Raw genomic sequence first — 20,426 nt, forward strand, 5'->3', positions numbered from 1 at the left:
GAAGCAGTGGTACAGCTATCTCCCTCCCATCCTCTCATTTTTTCAAAACTCGATCAGTTTTAAAAGTGACAGCAAGCCTCTGTGTCGGAACCCTTTATATCCATTCTTGAATACACTGAGTGTAACTTTTTAAAAGAAAAATATTTGGGGTGGGATCAGGGCCATCAGCTGCACATATCACCATCTCTGCCACCACGTTAAGGCCCAAAGGAAGACGGGGGGAGAAAAGGATGACTGACGGCTGTTATTCCTTACGGACTCCAGAATCATGTGCAAATACTCACACACATACACAGAGAGAGAGTTCCCCCTTCTCCCATTTCTAGCCTTCACAATTTCACACTAAACAATAGTTTCAAGCCAATAATTTTCATTACTGAACACTTGGCTCAAACCCTCCAGTGAAATCACCATCCACAGCATACCCACCCACATATGCATGGCACGAATCCTGAAGCGCTAAGAATCACCCGCATAGTGATATTTACAAAAGTGCTTGCGTTCATTGAAAGCCATCTCTATCTGCTACATGCTTTTAAAGGGCATCTTCTTGGCTTGCGTTCTTGCTTTGCCTAGCAGAAAGCCCCTCTTCTATGCAGGTTGGGTTATTCGGCTTTCCTTTACTGCTTGTCAAGCTGCACACAGCTGAGCAAGATCGAGAAAGCAAGAACTTACACACATTTCAGTAAGGTCTTTTTACTGCTAGTTAGGGCAGATACAGAATCCTGGAAACCATAGAAGGAATTTCTTACCTTCACTGATGGTGAGTTTAATAAGGTGGAGTCTCTTTGAATGATGTGAAATGTTTCTTCTCAAGTTTCTTGCCCCCAGGCCTGAATTGCCAGTTATGAGATACGGTGGACCTGCCTCCAGTCTCCCTTTCATTCCAAAATTAGCAGCTGTGGAGAAACTTAGTTGAAAAGGACAAGTGGAAGATGCATTTGCTCCCTCATCTTTAATCACACTAACTTTTCCCCCTTTCCCCTTGAAAGAAAAGGGATAAAACTGCTGCCCCCTTGCATTTCATGTCCTCTTGGCCATGTCTGACACTTGGATGACCATGAAGATGAGCCACAGAGACAGTTGCTTTATTTTAGTAAAACCAAATGGTAGGTTAGAAAAAGAAAATGTGTGTTTGTACATTTATGTCTCTCTTTCTAAGGACCCTCTGCTTATTGTTTCTAATTCTCTTCCTGTTCACTGATCTTGAATGAACTGTACAAACAATCTAGTCATTCTTACTGTTCTTCCTTTGTTAAGTTTTGCTCACTCTAGAGGAAGAAATATATTCAGCACAATGTTACCAGTCTTGGCCATTTGAACCATAACCTTGTTAAGCATCTGGAAGCAGCCACATTTTCATCCTAACTCATATAAGGGAGTTGGCAAAGAGGTTGGAGTAAATGGTGATTTGAGCATTGTGATGCCACAAATAAAGTTCTGCCTCTTTTGCATCTGTGTTATGAGGTCACACATCTTCATGTAAGGGCACAACTTATGTCATGATGTTGAGACACTGAATGATGAAACCATCAGATTTTCCAGATGACCCTGACACTTCTAAGGGATTTTCCCAACTTAAACTTTTCTAACAGCACTATCATGGAGTTAGGTGGAAAAGGGTGCTATACTTGATTGTTCTTGTGACCGATCTGATGATACTTTTGATACTGCCAGTAAAATTCATTTCACTTTCACCAACTCAGAAGAAACAATGTTTGTTCCAGCCAACAATATAGGAAGGAAGGAAGGAAGGAAGGAAGGAAGGAAGGAAGGAAGGAAGGAAGGAAGGAAGGAAGGAAGGAAGGAAGGAAGGAAGGAAGGAAGGAAGGAAGTTTCTTAATAAAGAGGACATTGTGGCATTCATCCAATTAAAATTGGTAGTATTTTTTAAAGACCATTTTAAATAAAGGTTGAATCTTCTGAGCTATCCTAAAGTTACAGTTTTTGTAACACTCAAAGAAGCCAGTATCTGTTTTCTTTTTCTAATTGTCAGTCTTCCATGACTTATCACATTATCCAAGAATTATTTAGACTTGTGACATTACTCTGGTGCTTTATTCAGTAAATAATAGAGCAGGACTAATTCTAATGATGAACTTTGGAAGTCATTACAAGGATAATGGTTACTTTCTTGCAAACAATAATACTGCAGTGTTATCTTATTGTCTTACCTGGCTGTTCTTGTCTGGCCTTGGAAGATACACCAAGTTTGGGCCTGACTAGTATATGGATGTCACATTGTCAGGAAATTGTCAGAGCTGTTGACTAAATTGGGAAGTCAACATAGAAATCTCAGGAAAAGGAAATGAAAATATTTCTGTACTGTTTCCAAGAAAACTGTATAAATATCTCCACATAGTCACCAGGAGCCAAGCTTTAAGGGTATCTTTACTTTATTTATACATTATTGTCTCTAGCAGGCAACTTTTGGATGGCTAAGCACCAATTAGGTTGCATAGACAGATTTAAACATTCTCACGTGGACTACCCTGATCTATATCTCTTGAACAAATGTGCAGATCAGAATTTAGCTTCCCACAGCATCCACACTTTCCAAATGTACCAACACAGTTCAAAAACTATCTCAAGTTATATTTAAAATGTAGATCTGCAAGAAAACAAATTTAGAAATTCATGTTTTTAGAGAACAGAGATTTATCAATGTGTATGCAAATGCATATTTAATATAAATTCATGCAGTTTTTTTACCATATAATTTAAATCCATTTCCTGCTCTCTTAAACTTCTTCATAATCTATATTTCTTTAACATACAAATAGATTGGGGGGGGGGGGGGGCTGAAGAAAAATGAAGGAGGAAAAAAAAAGATTATAAAAGCAAGAGGAAATTAACAGAAGATAAATGCAAAGATCAAAGCGTGCTTCAGAATGACTAGGAGAAAAACAAGATGTGCAGCAGAGGGCCAAACTTTTTCTCTACCAGTCCTTCTGAATCCAATGTCTTCTTCAACCAAGATTGATCCAGACGGCTTCCGACTATTTCAGATCAGAAAATGATAAGTATATTGACAAGTCTGAGAACCATCAAACAAAGAGTGATTGCCTTTTTGGCCAATAGCTGAGCACAGAAAATTGTCAGCTAATAAGTGCCTGCTTATTATCTCATAGCCAAATGTCTCATTATACCCCCTCTGGTCTGTGCCTAAATACATGTCCTTTCCACCAAACAAAAATAATACAGTGCTCGTGTTTTTCCATGCTTCTGGGCCTGCTGTGACAGCAAACCTCCCTTCCCTTCCAAAATCTGAATTCTGGGGTAGCAGAATTTTTTCATTTGGGCTTCTTTCCCTGACATGCTAGCACACTACTATAGCAAGATCCTAGGAGCTGAGAGTCAAGGCAAGCCAAAAATGGAAGTAGCGATCGGTCCTTCAGATATGAGACAGAAAATCTGTTGCCGTTTATGAAGTGACATTTGCCACTTGAAATTCAGGTATAAGCCATTCATTACAAAATGATGGAAGACTCATATCTTACAGACTCATGTATATTGGGTCTGCACCTTTTGGAAGACCTCAGAATCTCCATGTGGCACCACAAGGACTATGACGTTGCTGTAAGATGAACTTTCCTTGGCAGGACATTCTACTGATATTGTACCTCAGCTGGGATGGGTGATTACGCCTGTGCATGTTTTTGAAATTCTCATTTTGTGAACTGCCAGTTCTGTTCATCACACTCCACAGAAAATATAGATGTGCTTTCCCCCAAAATACACGTATTTATGCTTGCTGTTTTTTCCATACAACAACACATATTCTCTTGAATGCCACGTTTTCCCCATAATAGATGCATTTCTCTAAATAATTTTAATTACAAATTGCATCACAACATTCTGAAGCATGCAGCATGCACAGGCATTTTATATTCCCCCCTATATTTCAGTTTTCATTTTCAATGTCAGATTCACCCCAGCATGGCCAAGCAGCGGCACTGTTTCAGTTTCACCGCTGCTAGTCAGTTTCACTGCCTCAGGCATAGGCAGCTGAGAAAGGTAAACAGGCAACTGCAAGTCAATTGCCAGCAGGTGGTGGCAATTAACCCGGGGTGAGAAGAGAGGGGAAACAGGTACCTTGTAACACAGCCGGCTTCCCCAAACGCCCCAGGCAACAGCAACCACAATACTCAAGGAACTCGGCAATCCAGCAATGATCAACAACCAATTAAAAACCTCCAGTTTTACCCGCAGAAGAAAAGTTGCATGAGCACGGCGATTACGAGACAAAGTAAACAGGCTGAATCTACCATTAGGAGAAGCGAGGGGGAGTTTGACAACAGAAGGGTGACCCAAGTATGGGCAGAGGTGGAAGCCAGGGGTACTGTGGGGTCAAGGGGGAAACCCCATAAAAACACTGTAAGGAATGTGCCAATCCAATCCTGGCTTTGTAACCATTACACATTACACACGAGTAAAGTAATATTCATCCGAGCCCATGTCTCACAAGGTTTTTATTCAGCGTTGAATGGGGCGATCCTTACATTCAATACATTGTAGCTGAACCAGAAATAAATAGGGTCAGCTTACGAGCATTGCTGACATCATGGAAGTACCTTTAAAGAAGTTCAGAGCCTATGTGTGGAAGTGTCTTCAACCCTGTACCAAAAAGGAATAGGCTTATTAGTGTATGGACTGGGCGGGGAGAAGTTTCCCTGTAATATGAAGGAAGTCAGACTAAATTATCTCCTTGGCAAATTTTGCCCTAAACTTCAGTCATACTTGTACATAAAGAAACAAATGAGTGAGCTTTCCAATTTCCTGAACAAGCCTGATGCTGCAGAAATTAAAGGGGAGCAACTGTATGTCCATGACTTATCGCTTTCACCCACAAAATGCAGGTCATCTGATCTGTTATGCAGTTGTAGAGTTGACTTGTCAAGCCTGGTTCCCTTGGAGTACAGAGGCAAGCTGGTTCCCACTTCGTAGTTCTGAACTAAAGGAGGAAGTTGTGAGGTTGATCTGCTCTTTTCCTCATACATGGCCCATGTTTGGATCACTCACCATGTCTAATGGAACTCCTGCGTATTCCTGCCTCAGCCTAGGCTAGAGATAATTAACAAAATCGTGCCAGTTTGCCTCTGCCTATAGCAATAGGAGTAGGTTCAACCTGGTTCTCCTCTTGTTCTGATGAGAAGAACAAAGGAGATGTTTAAACCATCTAAACAACAAAGATCTGTCACTGGATCGTCAGGTAGAGGGAGTTCTTAGATGGTTTCCTTTAAAGAAGGGGTCTATGAGCACTACCACATGGGGCAAACTGTATATTAAAAACAGAATCTCCCACAACACTCTCATAGGATAGCAATAAAGTACAGATGACAAATCATGGAGTATTGCTAACAATTCCCAAGAGAATCTCCTTTTGCTGTTGCTCCTGTTGCTGTTGTTGTTCCTTTGTCTTATGGCCCAAAGCAACGTATATGCTTGTGCGTTGCTCCTGACCTTTGTCTACACATAGGAGGGTCAGCTTTTCTACCTCTGCTTCATGGTCCACTGCTGCCCCATTTCCCAGATAGCTACAGAAAGTGGTTTTCAAACCACACTACCTATGTTGTCAAGAAGGTTAATCAGGGTGGTTTTGCTCTCCATTGTAGATGGTTTGCATTCCCTCTCATCCAGTTCCCATGATGGGAATTCACACGTTGCTTGAAAAAAAATTTCTGAAGCACACATTTCCGGGGGTACAGAAACTAGAGCAGGAAAAGATGGGAAAACTCAACATGATTTTATTGATTTCACAAAATGCATGACTCTGTGCTTCTGCCAAAGAAAATAAGTATAAGAACAAAAATCCATTTGAGGAGGAATTATATTCCTTTCCCTTTTTTCTCTCTCTTTCTATAATGGACTGTGCAGTGCTTCAGTTTTGATTCCAAAAGGTGTTTTCCAGCACAAACATAATCCTTGTCTGCAACTCTTTAATGCAGCTGCATCTTTTCTTGGATTGGAAATTTTGTATGTAAAATTTTAACCGGAATAATATTAACAGAGATATGCAGTTATAACAGGAGCATACCTTTAAGTTAGATGTCTGAAATCATACAGAACTTTTCCTTTTTTGTCAGAACAAATAAAAAAGAAATCAGAGGCAACAGCACAACTGGGCATTATGCTTAAAATGAAAAACAGAAATAACATCAGGTTCAGAATATCAGTACTGCCCCAAATTTTTCCCCAAATTCACTCACCTGAAATGTATAACACTTCCAATAGGGAAAAAAGGTTCAATGGGTCAAAATTATAATGCAGAAATAAGACTATTCTAATGATCTAATAAGAATCTGGGGAAAACAAAAGGTGATATAGTTTATTTATTTATTTACTTGTTAGCTTGACATCCCATTTTTCCTCCAGGATTTCAAAGCAAAGTACATAGTGCTCCTTTCTCCATTTTTATTTCACATCAACAACCCAGTGAGACAGCCTGGGCTGAGAAACAGATACATTAACAATAAAATGATTATAATTTTCTTTGCACACAGCAGACTACAACCAGCATCTCTGGAAGATTCCCCACTGCATTCTAGGAACTTTTCAACTGGGAGGTAGCCATTCAGCTGGTGGTAACTAGGGGTACAATTTTTAACCAGGTCAGTTTAAAAAAAAAAAAAATAGCAGCTGCGTATCCACAACATGCAAAAGCAGAGTCAGTGTTATCTTTTGTCTTTTGATTTGTGAGGTTAGCGCAGGCTATCGGTTAGTTTATGGTGCAACTACGCTAACCAATTAAAAAACAAGTTATGTATGGTGCACATCATCCTTTAATCTGTGATGAAGGGAAACAACTCTTTCATTCTCAAAATAAGATGCCGATGATGTGTCCATGTGGATTTCTGTTCTAGGCTAGACTTCTTTCATGGATGAAAAGAAAGTAGAGGGAAACCATGATCAATGGGGGGAAGATCGTGTCCATTATTTCTGACTGTCAGTTAAATCAGAGAGTCAGCTTATAATGATGTCACTGAACAAATGAGGCCAAACACATAATTTGCATTTCTAAGTCATTTGTGTGACGACATCATTGGGGAAATACCTGAAGCAAATGGCATGATTTGTATAACAATGTTTTCAAACAAATGATAGAAATTGACTTGGAAAGTTGGCCCATTCCATCATCAGGGCATCTATCCATCTCAAAGCAAAATATAAAGGATTCAGGGCTGCCCAAGTTACTTTGGAACCGAAAGCAAAATGCCCAGTAAGTAACTCTATGCAAGTCTATATTGCTGCCTTGGTCTCCTAAAGAGCCAGAGCAGACAGTAGGAAGACGAGAACCGAAAACAGAAGCATAAAGATATAGGATTTCTTTGCCTCCTTTTTCTGCATCCCTTAAAGCTCCCTATAGCCATGATTGCTAAACTGGTTTCCTGTCATTTTAGGTAAGAAGCAGGTGCAAACATATAGCATAAGCCATAGAAAAGGTACACTGCAGCATCTGATATGTCCATGTGGAGAAATATGTTGTGAGATTTTTGCTTGCAAGTCTTACAAAAGTCAATGAGAACTAAACTATCTGCAGCTGAACCATCTACCAGCAAATATGTTTCAGGGATGGGGGGAATCACTGTCTGTTGACTACACAAAGCTATTTTGTTCATATTGTTGAAGGTGACTTTCACCCTGCTCCTGAGAACATTTATTTGGAATTAAGACTCCTGGATTTCAATGGAACTTACTTCCATTTAAGTGGCTTAGAACTGCAGCCCGAAAAATATCAGTCAAAGACAAAGAGATTTAAGTTGCAGTCCTTCAAGCATCTCTGCAGTGGGGGTCCAAACAAAAATCAATGAAGTGCCTAGGAATAACTCAACAGAAAAACGCCTGGAAAAAAGAAAAAAGAACGAGAGCGAAGGCTATTAAATCTCTCTTAAAAGCGGGACGTGGCCAATGGGCTAATGGTCGGGGAACTGCAATTACTTAGTTTATCTGTACAATGCAAATTTCATTCCTTTTCCTTTGGGGGAGGTGGAAATAACTGTTAGGTAAGGTTTATCAGATGATATTTCTTCTCCTGTTAAAGTCTTCTTCCGAGGATAGAGGTTGACATCAATTTTTCACAAGTGAAACCTCTTGAAATACTAAGCATATTCCTAGGAGAGTTTAGGAAAACCAGGCTGGATTAAGGCAAAGGCCTATTTAGTCTAGGGAAAGATTACAAGCAGGACATGAAGGTAATGCAATTCTTCAGCAGTTGGTATCCAGAGATTTGCTGGAGGTAAAGTATAGCCACTGTGATTAGTAGCCATTGACAGGCTTCTCCTGCATGACTTTGGATTGGATTAAAAACAATCTTAAATAAAAATTTACTGGGTCTTGCATTCTCAGTTATATAATGGAAGATCTGCAACAATAGATGTGGGATGTGGGAGGAGGATGGATTTTTTTCCCCCTAAATTGCCTATTTGCATTTTATTGAATTGTTCAACAGGAACAGGGACTGTATTCTTTTTCTTCTTTGCATGAGAAAATACTTCCTTCATCTCCTTATTTCCAGTGTTATACTTAACTTTGAATGAAAAAGCCAAATAATTATAAAGTTGGTAACATTAATATTCTAAACTGTAGCAAAGATAGATAAAATATCCACTGTTTCTTTCCTCTTCTCCATAGTAATAAAAATAATTATTAATAATATAATAATAATTAAATCATAGAATGTTATGGATGTAAGTATATTGTATAAATATCAATGTATTAAAATAACATATTGTATAAAGATTTATACTAACACAATAGAAAGGAAAAAAGCATGAGAAAAAGGCAATTAACACCTAATGACGGGCAATTCCAGTCATTAGGTACACAGCTGGAATAGTGGGCTGGACTCAAGCAGAACTAGAAGCCCTGGGTAGGAAGACCAGAAAAATAATGACAGTGAATCATGCCCTTCATCCATGCAGTGATGTTGATAGACCCTACTTACCAAGGAGCATCGGTGGGCGTGGAATGTTGCAAGTACACCAGACAGTTGAAGAAGAAAAAAGGGCATTGAAAGAGTATCTGAAGGACAGTGAAGAAGATGCACTGAAGCTAGTACACCATGAAGGCTCACTGAATACTGAAGAGACCAAACTGGCCTACCAGAAAGCCAAATGAAGAATAGAAAAGAGACATGACAAGGCAAAGTATTACATGGCCAGTACACAAAAAAACTAGCAAGCAAAGCAGATAATAAGACCTGTCAATGGCTAAGAGCAGGAAAGCTGAAGAAGTACACAAGTGCAAGACCAAGCCATGAGAACAAATGCATATAAAACCAGAATCAACAAGACAGCAACAGACAGCAAATGTCGCCTCTACAAAGAAGCTGAAGAAACAGTGGACCACCTAGTTACTTTCTGCAAGAAGATTGCACAGACTGACTACAGATAATGGCATGACAAAGTAGCATCAATGGTGCATTGGAATATCTGCAAGAAATACCATTTGCCTGCAAGCAAGAACTGGTGGGACCACAAGACAGACAAAGTCATAGAAAATGAAGAAGCTAAGGTGCTCTGGGACTTTAAATAGACAAGCACCTGCCACACAACATCCCAGACTTAACAATTGTTGATAAGAAAGACAAAAAAGTCTGGATAGTTGACATTGCAATACCTGGAGACAATGAGATAGAAGAGAAAGTACTGGAGAAAATCACAAAATACAAAGTCCTGCAAAGAGAAATAGAACAACTGTGGCAAAAGAAAGCAAAGATAGTACCAATAGTTATAGGCACCTTAGGTGCAATCCCAAAACATCTGGAGCACCACTTGAAGGCCATCAGCATTGACAAAATCACCATCTGTCAATTGCAAAAGGCAGCTTTACTTGGTACAGCTTATATCCTGCCACAATACCTTTAGCACCATCAACCAGCAACATCTGCCTATCCCAGGTCCTTGGGAAGGACTCGATAGGTAGATAAAAATGCCAAATCCAGTCTAAACATCTGGCTGACTGTGTGACCAACCATAATAATAAACCGAGCCAGGGAAAGTGGACAGTACAAAATAAAATAATGTCAATTAATACTTTAGAAATTAAATATATTAAGAGAATCAAGTAAATATTCACCTCAAATATTTCAGGGTCAAACTTGGTGGTAGATAAAAAAAGGGACCATGTGAAAGTGTTCAGCCTGGAATGTTAACTGTACCGTTGTTGAAAGATTTAATATGAGTGGGGGGTATCTTGTTGCTACTGCATTTTTTTAATAACCCCAAAAAAAAAAAGTTAAGGGAGAGGTGTAACTTTAAGGAAGACTGAGGAAACCAAAGAAAAATTTCTCAACATTTTGCAGTACAAACCTGGCAAACCACTACCAGAATAGAATGCCTGGGTGGAATTTCTCTTTGCCGTACAGATCAAATCTGGGACATTTTCAGAGCTTCCTAGGGTAGCTCCATTTGTATTTGCAAGCACTATCCAGACAGGTTGACCTACTTTTTTGGAGTATAAACACATGTAGGTTTCTGGGATGTCCTGCTCACCCACAAAATTACAGCAGAGACTAGAACACATGTGAATGGGTTACTGACTATTCTACATAGATGTCAGGAGGGAGAAAAGGAAAGTAAGTGAGAATCCCCATCCTATAATTTAAGGCATATTTGTAGCTAGCTCTGATGCACAAGACATTATAAACATATGTGCATGAGCGTGAACACACACACACACACATACACACACATTTTACCCACCTCCAGCATCTTCTTTCTCACTCCACTTGGTCTCTAAGCCTTTATTTCATTTGTTTGGAATATCCTTCCTGTTAATGTCTTTGCTTGCCCCTAAATAATTTATTCTGAAAAATGGGTTAAATCTTATTGTCAAACAAGGGTCAAGCAGCTCGCTAAAGTCTTTGTCCCATAAAACTATCAGTGTCTTTGTGTTCAGAGCATAATAGTCTGTACTTGGCCTAGAATGGTTGCCTATTCATTGCATGCCTATAACAGTGAAGTGCCAAAAAGATTGATCTCAGACACATCCTGTTCTTTGCAGTCCTTACCTCACATTTTCTATTATTCATTCTGATGTTGAATCTGTCTTTCCAGCTATGTGGCCTGTTTATTTCTTTGACCTTTCTGTTCACTTTTTTTTTCTTTACTACAAGAGGTCATTTTAAGGAATTTTCCTTTCCTCACTAGATATTTTCCCAACCTATTGCCTGATTGTGAACACTGCATCACTTGGTTATTAATCCTTCTTGTCCTCTTAATACTGGTGGAATCTGATTTATTCATTTTTTAAATTGATTTTTATTTGAATTTTTAGATACAATGAAAGAATAAAGAATTAAAGGAAAGATGAGAAAAAGAAAGGGCCAAGTCAAGCTCTGAGTTTGAGTCATCACCCAGAAATGGACGGAGCTAGCAAATGTCTGAATTCTGTTCTTGAGCAATACTTACGATGTTTTGCCAATTACTAACGAGACAATTGGGCGGAGCTCCTGCGGTTCGCGGAAGTAGCCCTCAACAACACCGTGCACCAGAGCGCCGGTTTTACCCTGTTTAAAATAGCCATGGGGCAGGACTTTGTGCCGATTCCAGAACTGCCTCAGAAACCTACACAGGTGGCGTCAGTGGATGAATGGGTTCATCCCATTCATCGACCTTTGGCCGGTAATTAACATTGCTTTACAGGAGGCAAGAGAGGATTCCAAGAAACATGCTGATCGCAAACACTCTCCTGAAAAACCGTGGAAAGTAGGAGATAAAGTGTATTTATCTACTAAGCACCTCAAGTCTACGCAGCTATCAAAGAAATTAGGATCCAAATACATAGGACCTTTCCCTGTTGAAAAGGTCATCAACCAAGTATCCTTCCTACTACAGCTACCAAAAAACCTTAGAAAAGTACATCCTGTGTTCCTCCTGAAGACTTACAAGGAATCATCAAAGTGGCATCCCAATCAGCCAAACCCTGAACCTACCATGATAGAAGGAGAACAACACTTTGAAGTGAAAGAGATTGTAGATTCCAGGAAACACAGAAGAAAATTACAATTTCTAGTTCACTGGAAACATTTTCCAAAATCCTATTATGAATGGATGGGGAAGGACCATGTGAGACCCCCCTAAACTAATCAAAGAATTTTATTAAAAACACCCAGATAAACCCAAATAATTGTGTAAAAATGTAAATACTGAATCTCATTTACTATGCTTTCTTCTCTTTATATGTTATTTTGTTTTACAGGTCTTCAGTCCTTAAAAGTGAACCTAATCCTTTTTTCCAGAGGGGCGGCTTGTCAGAAGGCTCACAATCAATTAATCATCTTAGCTTGCTTGCTTGCTTCAATTCTGCCATTACGGGGGGGGGGGGGGGGGGATAGAAGAATAACCATTAAATGCAGATGCTCTGTTATTTGTTTCTCAAGAATGCCAAGGTCATACCAGCGTGAGACCAGGAGAGACTCAGTGAAAGGCACAAGAAGGACTATGGGATGGAAAGGGGGTGGTGAAGGGAAAAGGGGTAAAGAAGGGGTTGGCATGCACGGGCTTTTAGTTTCAGCAATGCTTTTGAGATTGTACACTGCTTCTCAATAAATGAATCTTTCTTTGAACTTGTCTGAGTTTCAAGGGAGTCATCTTTGTTGGGAATTGAGCATTGCAGGTCCTCACAGAAAAAATAAGAAAAAAATATATAGAATTATGACTTCCATCCTCTTACTTTGTAATTCCCTTCCCTTTTAAACTTTGGTTGTAATATAAATATGGATATATAGGAGAAAATGTGGGAAACTGGTGTTAAATTTACACTGTGTTGTAATTTAAGAGAAAATGCTTATAAAATGATGTATTGTTGGTATATGGTGTAGGTGACACTGTCAAAAATATACAAAGGAATATTAAACCAGTGTTGGAAGTATGTAAAGGAAGAGGGGACTTCTTATCATGCATGGTGGATCTGTGAAAAAGCAAAGAAATTTTGGGTGCAAATCCATACAATGATGCAAAAGATATTGTGGATTAATATTACAATGAAATCGGAACTGCTTCTATTGGGTTTATGGACTAGAAAAGAAATATGGGACATTGACACTGTATATAGTAACTGTGGCAAGATTACTGTATGCACAAAGATGGAAGAATAATGAAATACCCTCAGTGGAAGATTGGATTATAAAATTGACGGAGCTGGCCAAAATGGAAAAGGTGACCAGTTTGGTCAAGGAAGAAATGACAAAGACCTTTTGGAAAAATTGGAAACCTTATATGGACTTTTTGCTGAAAGAAGAAAAGACTGAATTGATGATTTACATATTTGGGGAATGTGATGGAATGTGAGGGTGGCCTTGAACGAGATGCCAACTAGGGAACAATCAGATAAGCGAGAAAGAAGTCCGCACCAGGGTAACAGTCAAGGAAAGAAACCTAGGAAGGACACACCCTAACTCCTCAGGCAGGTATTCTGTTGCAAGAGTCTGTTAATGTAGCCTTACAATGAGGTAGAATTAATTCATCTAGTCTTGCTTCCTGTCTGGTTTACCTGGGAGGACTGACAGGGAATCTGATATATTCATGAAGCAAAAAACCTTTTCTTGTTGGCTAAAATATGGTTGCATGGATTGGCTTCTTCTTTAGTTATGCTGGGCTATAGCTCCCATTATCCCCAGGCAGAATGGCACACAGCACCAGGGTGGAGTAACCTCCTTCAAACAAAGTATTTCATTGTGCAGCATTGCAACATTCTCTTCAAGACACCATTTCTGAACAATGTAGGGATCTAGAGAAAAACTATTTTAATAGGGACCACATTTTTTAAGACTCTCACGCTCAGGGACATCAGTGGGAAGGGGATAATAAAGAAGGTCAAGATGGTGGCTGCTGCTCTGCCATTTTTTTACAAGCACATTAAAAAGAAGTGGGACTTTGACCACATGGTCATAGCCACCTTCTTGATGTTTTTGATCCCTCTGTCAAGGCCACTGCTCACACTTCAACAAACAAATAAAAACTAAAGTCAACTATACAGACCAAATTAAGCACATTTAAAGTCCACTGATTTTAATAGGAGAGATGACTCCTATGCTTAATTACAGAAATTAATAGAAAGGCTAATAGCTAAACATTGATTGGATTCTATATACATTGTAACACTATAATCACAGGATTGAAAAATAGCCACTTTTCCCATAACAACCTGGATGTCATTACAAAGCTAGTTTATTAGGCCTATTTATTTATTCATTCAAAATTATAGTTCTAACAGCATCTACATTCAGGGGTTTGCCTTAAATCCAGTTAGGCGGGAAATAACAGGAAAACCACTGTAGTACATTGGCAGAGCACATCAGTGCACACCTCAGAGTGGAGATGCCAGACTTGGCAACCACGCATCTGGTTGCATGTGATAGGCCTTCCTAGTTTTTCTACAATGCAGCACCATCCAGGGTAGCGCCGGCTATTGTTATGGTTCTCCCACTGACTATGTTGTCCTCTGAGTTTGCCTCCACCCTTCTCAGTATGACCGGAATATGGCTGGAACTCTTGATATGAACATCAATCAGCTGTGTGTTGGAAATTCTGGACTTCAATATTTTTCTTCCATCCACATTTCTAGACCAAGAAACCTGTCTGAGTTTCTATTTGATGATCTCACTGTCCCAGAAGTTCTAGCATCCCCTGATTCTGAATGGTGGAAGTTTCATTCCTTTCTTCCCTTGTTTTAGAGTCAATGGCACTGGCTGGCTTTGCAGCCAAGGAGCAGTGTTCCCCATAGACCTATGTCTAGGAATCACTGTGCACAATTCATGCTAATTCAAAAGGACCCTTTTGAACAAGGTCTTATTGGGAAACATTTTGAATGCAAAACCAGCATCACAAACTGCCATGACTGAAGTTCTGTGTATTGTCTTGAGCAGCTGAATGGCATTTGAACAGGAACACTACACAGTCCAAGACTTCTCCATCCTCTAAAGTATACATCAACATGCATTTTGTTTTTTGATTAGAACCCTGGTTGCATTTTAACAGGTTTTCAAGTCTGGATACTAGCAGAATACTATCTCATAAAATAGCCACCCGGTATGTGGCCATGGTCTGAACCTGCAGAGGCAGTTAAGGCTGGAGATGACATATTGGATGTGAAACAAAGGAAAGCAAAGCAAAAGCCATTCATTCGAAAACAGTGCAGGGAAAAATCCTAAAATACATAAACGTTTTGTGACATAACAAACAGATCTATATTTGCATGGAAAGATAATGTGCTTTATTGTTCCCCTTTTGATCACTCTTGCTTTAGGGACTGATATAAGTGTGTAGCGCAGGCTTACTGTATATCATGTATTTTCAATTAATCCTCAAAGAAATGACCATTATTGGAAGGCTGTCATTTGACTGTTTCTATACATTTCTGGTAATACAGAGATGGAAATATTTTACTTATGCATGCACAGTTAAGGTCTGTCCATTCATCTTTTTCATCCCAATTTCTCTACAATGAAGTAAAGAAATAGTTTAACTTATGACAATCTATACTTGATGGCCATGCTAATTAGTGGAGACTGAAAATATTTTCCATTTTAATTTTCAATTAACAACCACGTGGCTCAGGCAGCAATGCTATTTTAAGTTGGTCATGTCAGGTTTTGTAGGTAAGAACTCCTTATATAGTTGCTTGTTCCATGGTTAAGCTTTACAACAGCCTCTGCATTTCCCTAGTCACTAACTTAAGATTTGCAGTTGTAAAAAAAGTTTGGTTCGAGAGATTTGTGACCTTATCCAGTATTTTTTTTTCTCTTATAAGAAAATAAATCCTTTTCTGTTACTGCTTCAATCATAGGCATTTCTAAGGCATATTTGGAAAGCTCTATTGAGCTACTCTGTAACAATTTGCCAATAATCAGGGGTTTTTCCTAGGCACTTACATTTTATTTTCATGCTACCCATAGAAAAAAACTGGAGACACCAAGATTTAGGAAGGCATATTACACTCCTAAGGTATTTAAAAGTTATTTTCTTGCAGCAGAGAATAAAGTTCACTGAAATTAAGCATACATTTTGACAAGAAATGATAAAGACTTTATGATTCTAGTTCAAAAGTATCAGTTCAGTCTGTTCTGCCCTAAGTCATTCTGGGAATAGGGGGAAATAAAAAAAAATAGTAGTACAAAAAACTTGAGCTTCATGATAAATCCATTTAGTTTTCATGGCTCCTAACAGACAGCAGGAAAAACCTGCTCAAAATATGATAGATTTCATTCTACCGAACATATGACCTCTCCTTTCTTCCTTCCATCCTACTGACAGAGTTCAGATTCAAAATTTGTTGAGATGCATTGATGACAGAGAGGTCAAAACTGCTAATACATTTCATGCATTTTCATGGCCAGTAATTGCACCAAGAGAAGGACATTCCTAGGTAGCAGAAATATAGAGGGCTTGTTGAATTCTAACCTCTCTGCTATATTACCAGCAAGGAGGAACATAAGACCTGTTGTTAAACATCACTGTGTTTTCCCACATGCATGTATAGAGAGATAGACACATAAACCGTTATTGGAACTTCCACATTCTGGGGATTTAAAACAGACACACACAGAGATGCACTCTAAATTAAGCTGATGATTTTTCTATAAAAACTGGCAGTATATATATATGAGTATGACAAATACAGCCAGTTTTTATAGAACTCATTGGCATTGTTCAAGGCCACTATATCAGATGTTCATAATGCAATTAAGATGATGTACTAGATTTATAAGATCTTTTCTTCTATGTCTGAAGCTTAATGCTAACCAAGTCAATTACCACATTGCACTAACCACCTTTGTCTAGTATTAAACTTGAAATAAATAAATGCACACCCAGACATGCACAGAATACATAGCCTTAATTCCTTCTGCAAGCCCAGAGCATTAACATCTGGAATTGTAAATTTACATTCATTATGACATCATTGCCCCAATAACACAAATTATTATTATTATTATTATTATTATTATTAATAATAATAATAATAATAATAATATAAGCACCAGCTCACTGCAAGAAACAAACCAACTAATGTATACCATAGCTGCAATTATAACTGAATACTTTTCATTTCAAAGTCAACAAATAAGGAGAAAAAAAAAAAACAGTGCACCACCAAAATAGAAGATCAGGTTGGAAAATAAGATCAGCATGCTAAGATCAGATGCAAGCAAGCTAGAACCAATGAAAGAAAAGAAGCTGAAGAACAAAAAGACCAAAAATACCTGATCAATAAATATCACCTAGAAACAAGGAAGATCAAGGAAGCACTGGAAATAATAAAGTAGCAAATAATAGCCATACCGAAGATCAGCAGACGTGAAGCTTGAATTGCACCCTATAGGCAGAATCTCCAATTTCAGTCGAATCAGAAACGTTTCTACCAATCCATCAATGGAGGGACTGCACTGTACCAGTCGACACCTGACAAAGAAGAAACAGGGCAGTTCTGGGCACAGCTATGGGACAACCCAAAGAAATACAACAAGAATGCAGTTTGGATTAAAGGAGGTAGATAAGAATAAAAAAGAAGTTGAAATGAAAGAAACGTAATAACAGCAGACATGGTGGAGAAAAGGGCAAGGCAGATCAAGAATTGGTCAGCACCAGGTGAAGATGAACTGCATGGTTTTGGGTTGAAACATCTGGCTGCTCTGTGGCCACTCATTGCCGAGCAGTTTAACAACATACTGCAAGGAAGTTAAATGGAAGATTGGTTAACATCTGGCAAAACCTACCTGATAGTTAAAAATTCCAGCAAAAGGGGCAGCACCAGGCAACTACAGGCCAATTACCTGGTTGCCCATAACTTTCAAATTGCCAACTGGTGTGGTACCTGATGCAGTCCAACAGTATCTAGTTGAAACAAGCTCTTTCCACCTGAGCAGCAAGGAAATCACTCAAACAGCAGAGGAACAAAAGATCAGCTCCTAACTGACAAGATGAATTGGGAAAACTGCAAGAGAAGAAAGACCAATTTGAATTTAGCTTGAACTGATTACAAGAAGGCATTTGACTCCCTGTCACATGACTGGATAATCAAGTGCCTAGAAATAACAGGACTCAGTAGAAACGTCAGAAGCTTTGTGCAAAGATCAATGGCACAATGGAAGACATAGTTGTTGGTCAATGGTGATAGACTGGGAGAGGTTAACATCAGGGGAGGAATCTTTCAAGGAGACTCACTATCACCACAACTGCTTGCCATTGCATTGATTGCTTTGTCGACAATACTGAACAAGTCAGGCCATGGCTATCAAACATCAAAAACATCTTCCAGGGTATCTCACCTCCTATACATGGATGATCCGAAGTTGTATGGAAAAACACCATCTGAAATGGAATTTCTGCTCAGCACTGTCCAGATATACAGCCATGATATTGCAATGGAGTTTGGACTTGACAAATGTGCCACCCTGACCATCAACGGAAGAAGAATAGTGAACTGAAGGAATCAAGTTGCCCAATGGAAATAACATCAAGAGTCTGATGAAGAAGATACCTGGGCTGACAACATCAAGCACACATTGAAGTTAAGAAGGTTAGGCGCCCTTCATCCATGAAGCAACATTGACAGGCTCTACTTACCAAGGAGCATAGGAATGTTACAAGCACACCAGAGAGTTGTAGAAGAAAAAAGGACATTGGAAGCAATATCTGAAGGACAGTGAAGAAGATAAACTGAAGCTAGTACACCATGAAGGCTTTCTGAATACTGAACAGACCAAACTGGCCTACAAGAAAGATCAAATGTAGAATAGAAAAGAGGCATGGTAAGGCAAAGTATTACATGGCCAGAACACACACACACACACACACACACACACACACACTAGCAGACAAAGCAGATAACAAGATTTGGTAATGGCTAAGAGCAAGAAAGTTGAAGAAAGAGATGGGAGAGTTAATTCTGGCTGCACAAGGCCAAGCATTAATAACAAATGCACAAAAAGCCAGAATTGAGAAGACAGCAACAGACACCAAAGGCTGCCTCTGCAAAGAAGCTGAAGAAACAGTGGGCCACCTAGTCAGCTGCTCCAAGAAGATTGCACAGACTGACTACAAATAATGGCATGACAAAGTAGCAACAATAGTACATTGGAATATCTGCGAGAAATACCATTTGCCTGCAAGGAAGAACTGGTGGGACCACAAGACAGACAAAGTCATAGAAAATGAAGAAGCTAAGGTGCTCTGGGACTTTAAATAGACAAGCACCTGCCACACAACATCCCAGACTTAACAATTGTTGATAAGAAAGACAAAAAAGTCTGGATAGTTGACATTGCAATACCTGGAGACAATGAGATAGAAGAGAAAGTACTGGAGAAAATCACAAAATACAAAGTCCTGCAAAGAGAAATAGAACAACTGTGGCAAAAGAAAGCAAAGATAGTACCAATAGTTATAGGCACCTTAGGTGCAATCCCAAAACATCTGGAGCACCACTTGAAGGCCATCAGCATTGACAAAATCACCATCTGTCAATTGCAAAAGGCAGCTTTACTTGGAACAGCTTACATCTTGCAACGATACCTCTAGCACCATCAAACAACATCTGCCTATCCCAGGTCCTTGGGAAGGACTCGATAGGTGGATAAAAATGCCAAATCCAGTCTAAACATCCGGCTGACTGTGTGACCAGCCATAATAATAATTATTATAATTTATTGTGGGTAGCAGTTGCATTCACCAAAAAAAGCCCAGCGACTCCATCACGGCAAAGATAATGTCCTCTTCCTCTTATGCCAACTAGTACAATGATAAATTCACAGCAAAAAATTAGCAGAAGCAGGAAATCTGCTTTCCAATTTGTTTAAATAAATATTAAGAAACTGATGCTATTTATACTTTTTGGGTCAACACCCAAAACTTGGAGACCATTGCCGAGTTTCAGTTTAGGATGTAAATAGCACCAGGTTCTTCATATTTATTGAAGTGAATTAGATGATTTGTGACAGATGCATTATGATGCCAATGACATCTCTTTTTCTGTTTTGCCCCTCTAGCCCAAGCTATCTGTAAAATATACTGCACAAACAAAGTCTAACTTCATTAACCATTAGAAGAAATTTTAAACACAGTTACACAATTTACCTTATTGCTCCATAGATTATTATTAGTCTGCAGTTTTCTAGTAGTGCTATTCAGCCTAAAAGCCTTGGATGCAGCTTGCTGACCTCCTCAGAATTTTCCAAAAGTTGCTGCCAAATAGCAATGTTCAATGTGTTAGACGGGGAAACCATTAAACATACAAGGATAAATCATAGCTGTTATAATTAAATTTAATTTAAAATGAGCTTTTGCCTTGGTCCATCTACAATTTGGAATGCAGCCTCTTCCTGTAGAAAGGCTAAGAGGTTGCGTGTCCCTGATACACTTAACCAAATATACATTCTGTTGAGCTGAATCAGGCTCAAGCTAGCTTACTTATTGTTGTCTTCG

Source organism: Python bivittatus, unplaced genomic scaffold (assembly GCF_059951505.1).
Source record: "Python bivittatus isolate LINGU-HERP-01145 unplaced genomic scaffold, Pbiv_v1 ctg000210_np1212, whole genome shotgun sequence".
Taxonomy (NCBI): domain Eukaryota; kingdom Metazoa; phylum Chordata; class Lepidosauria; order Squamata; family Pythonidae; genus Python; species Python bivittatus.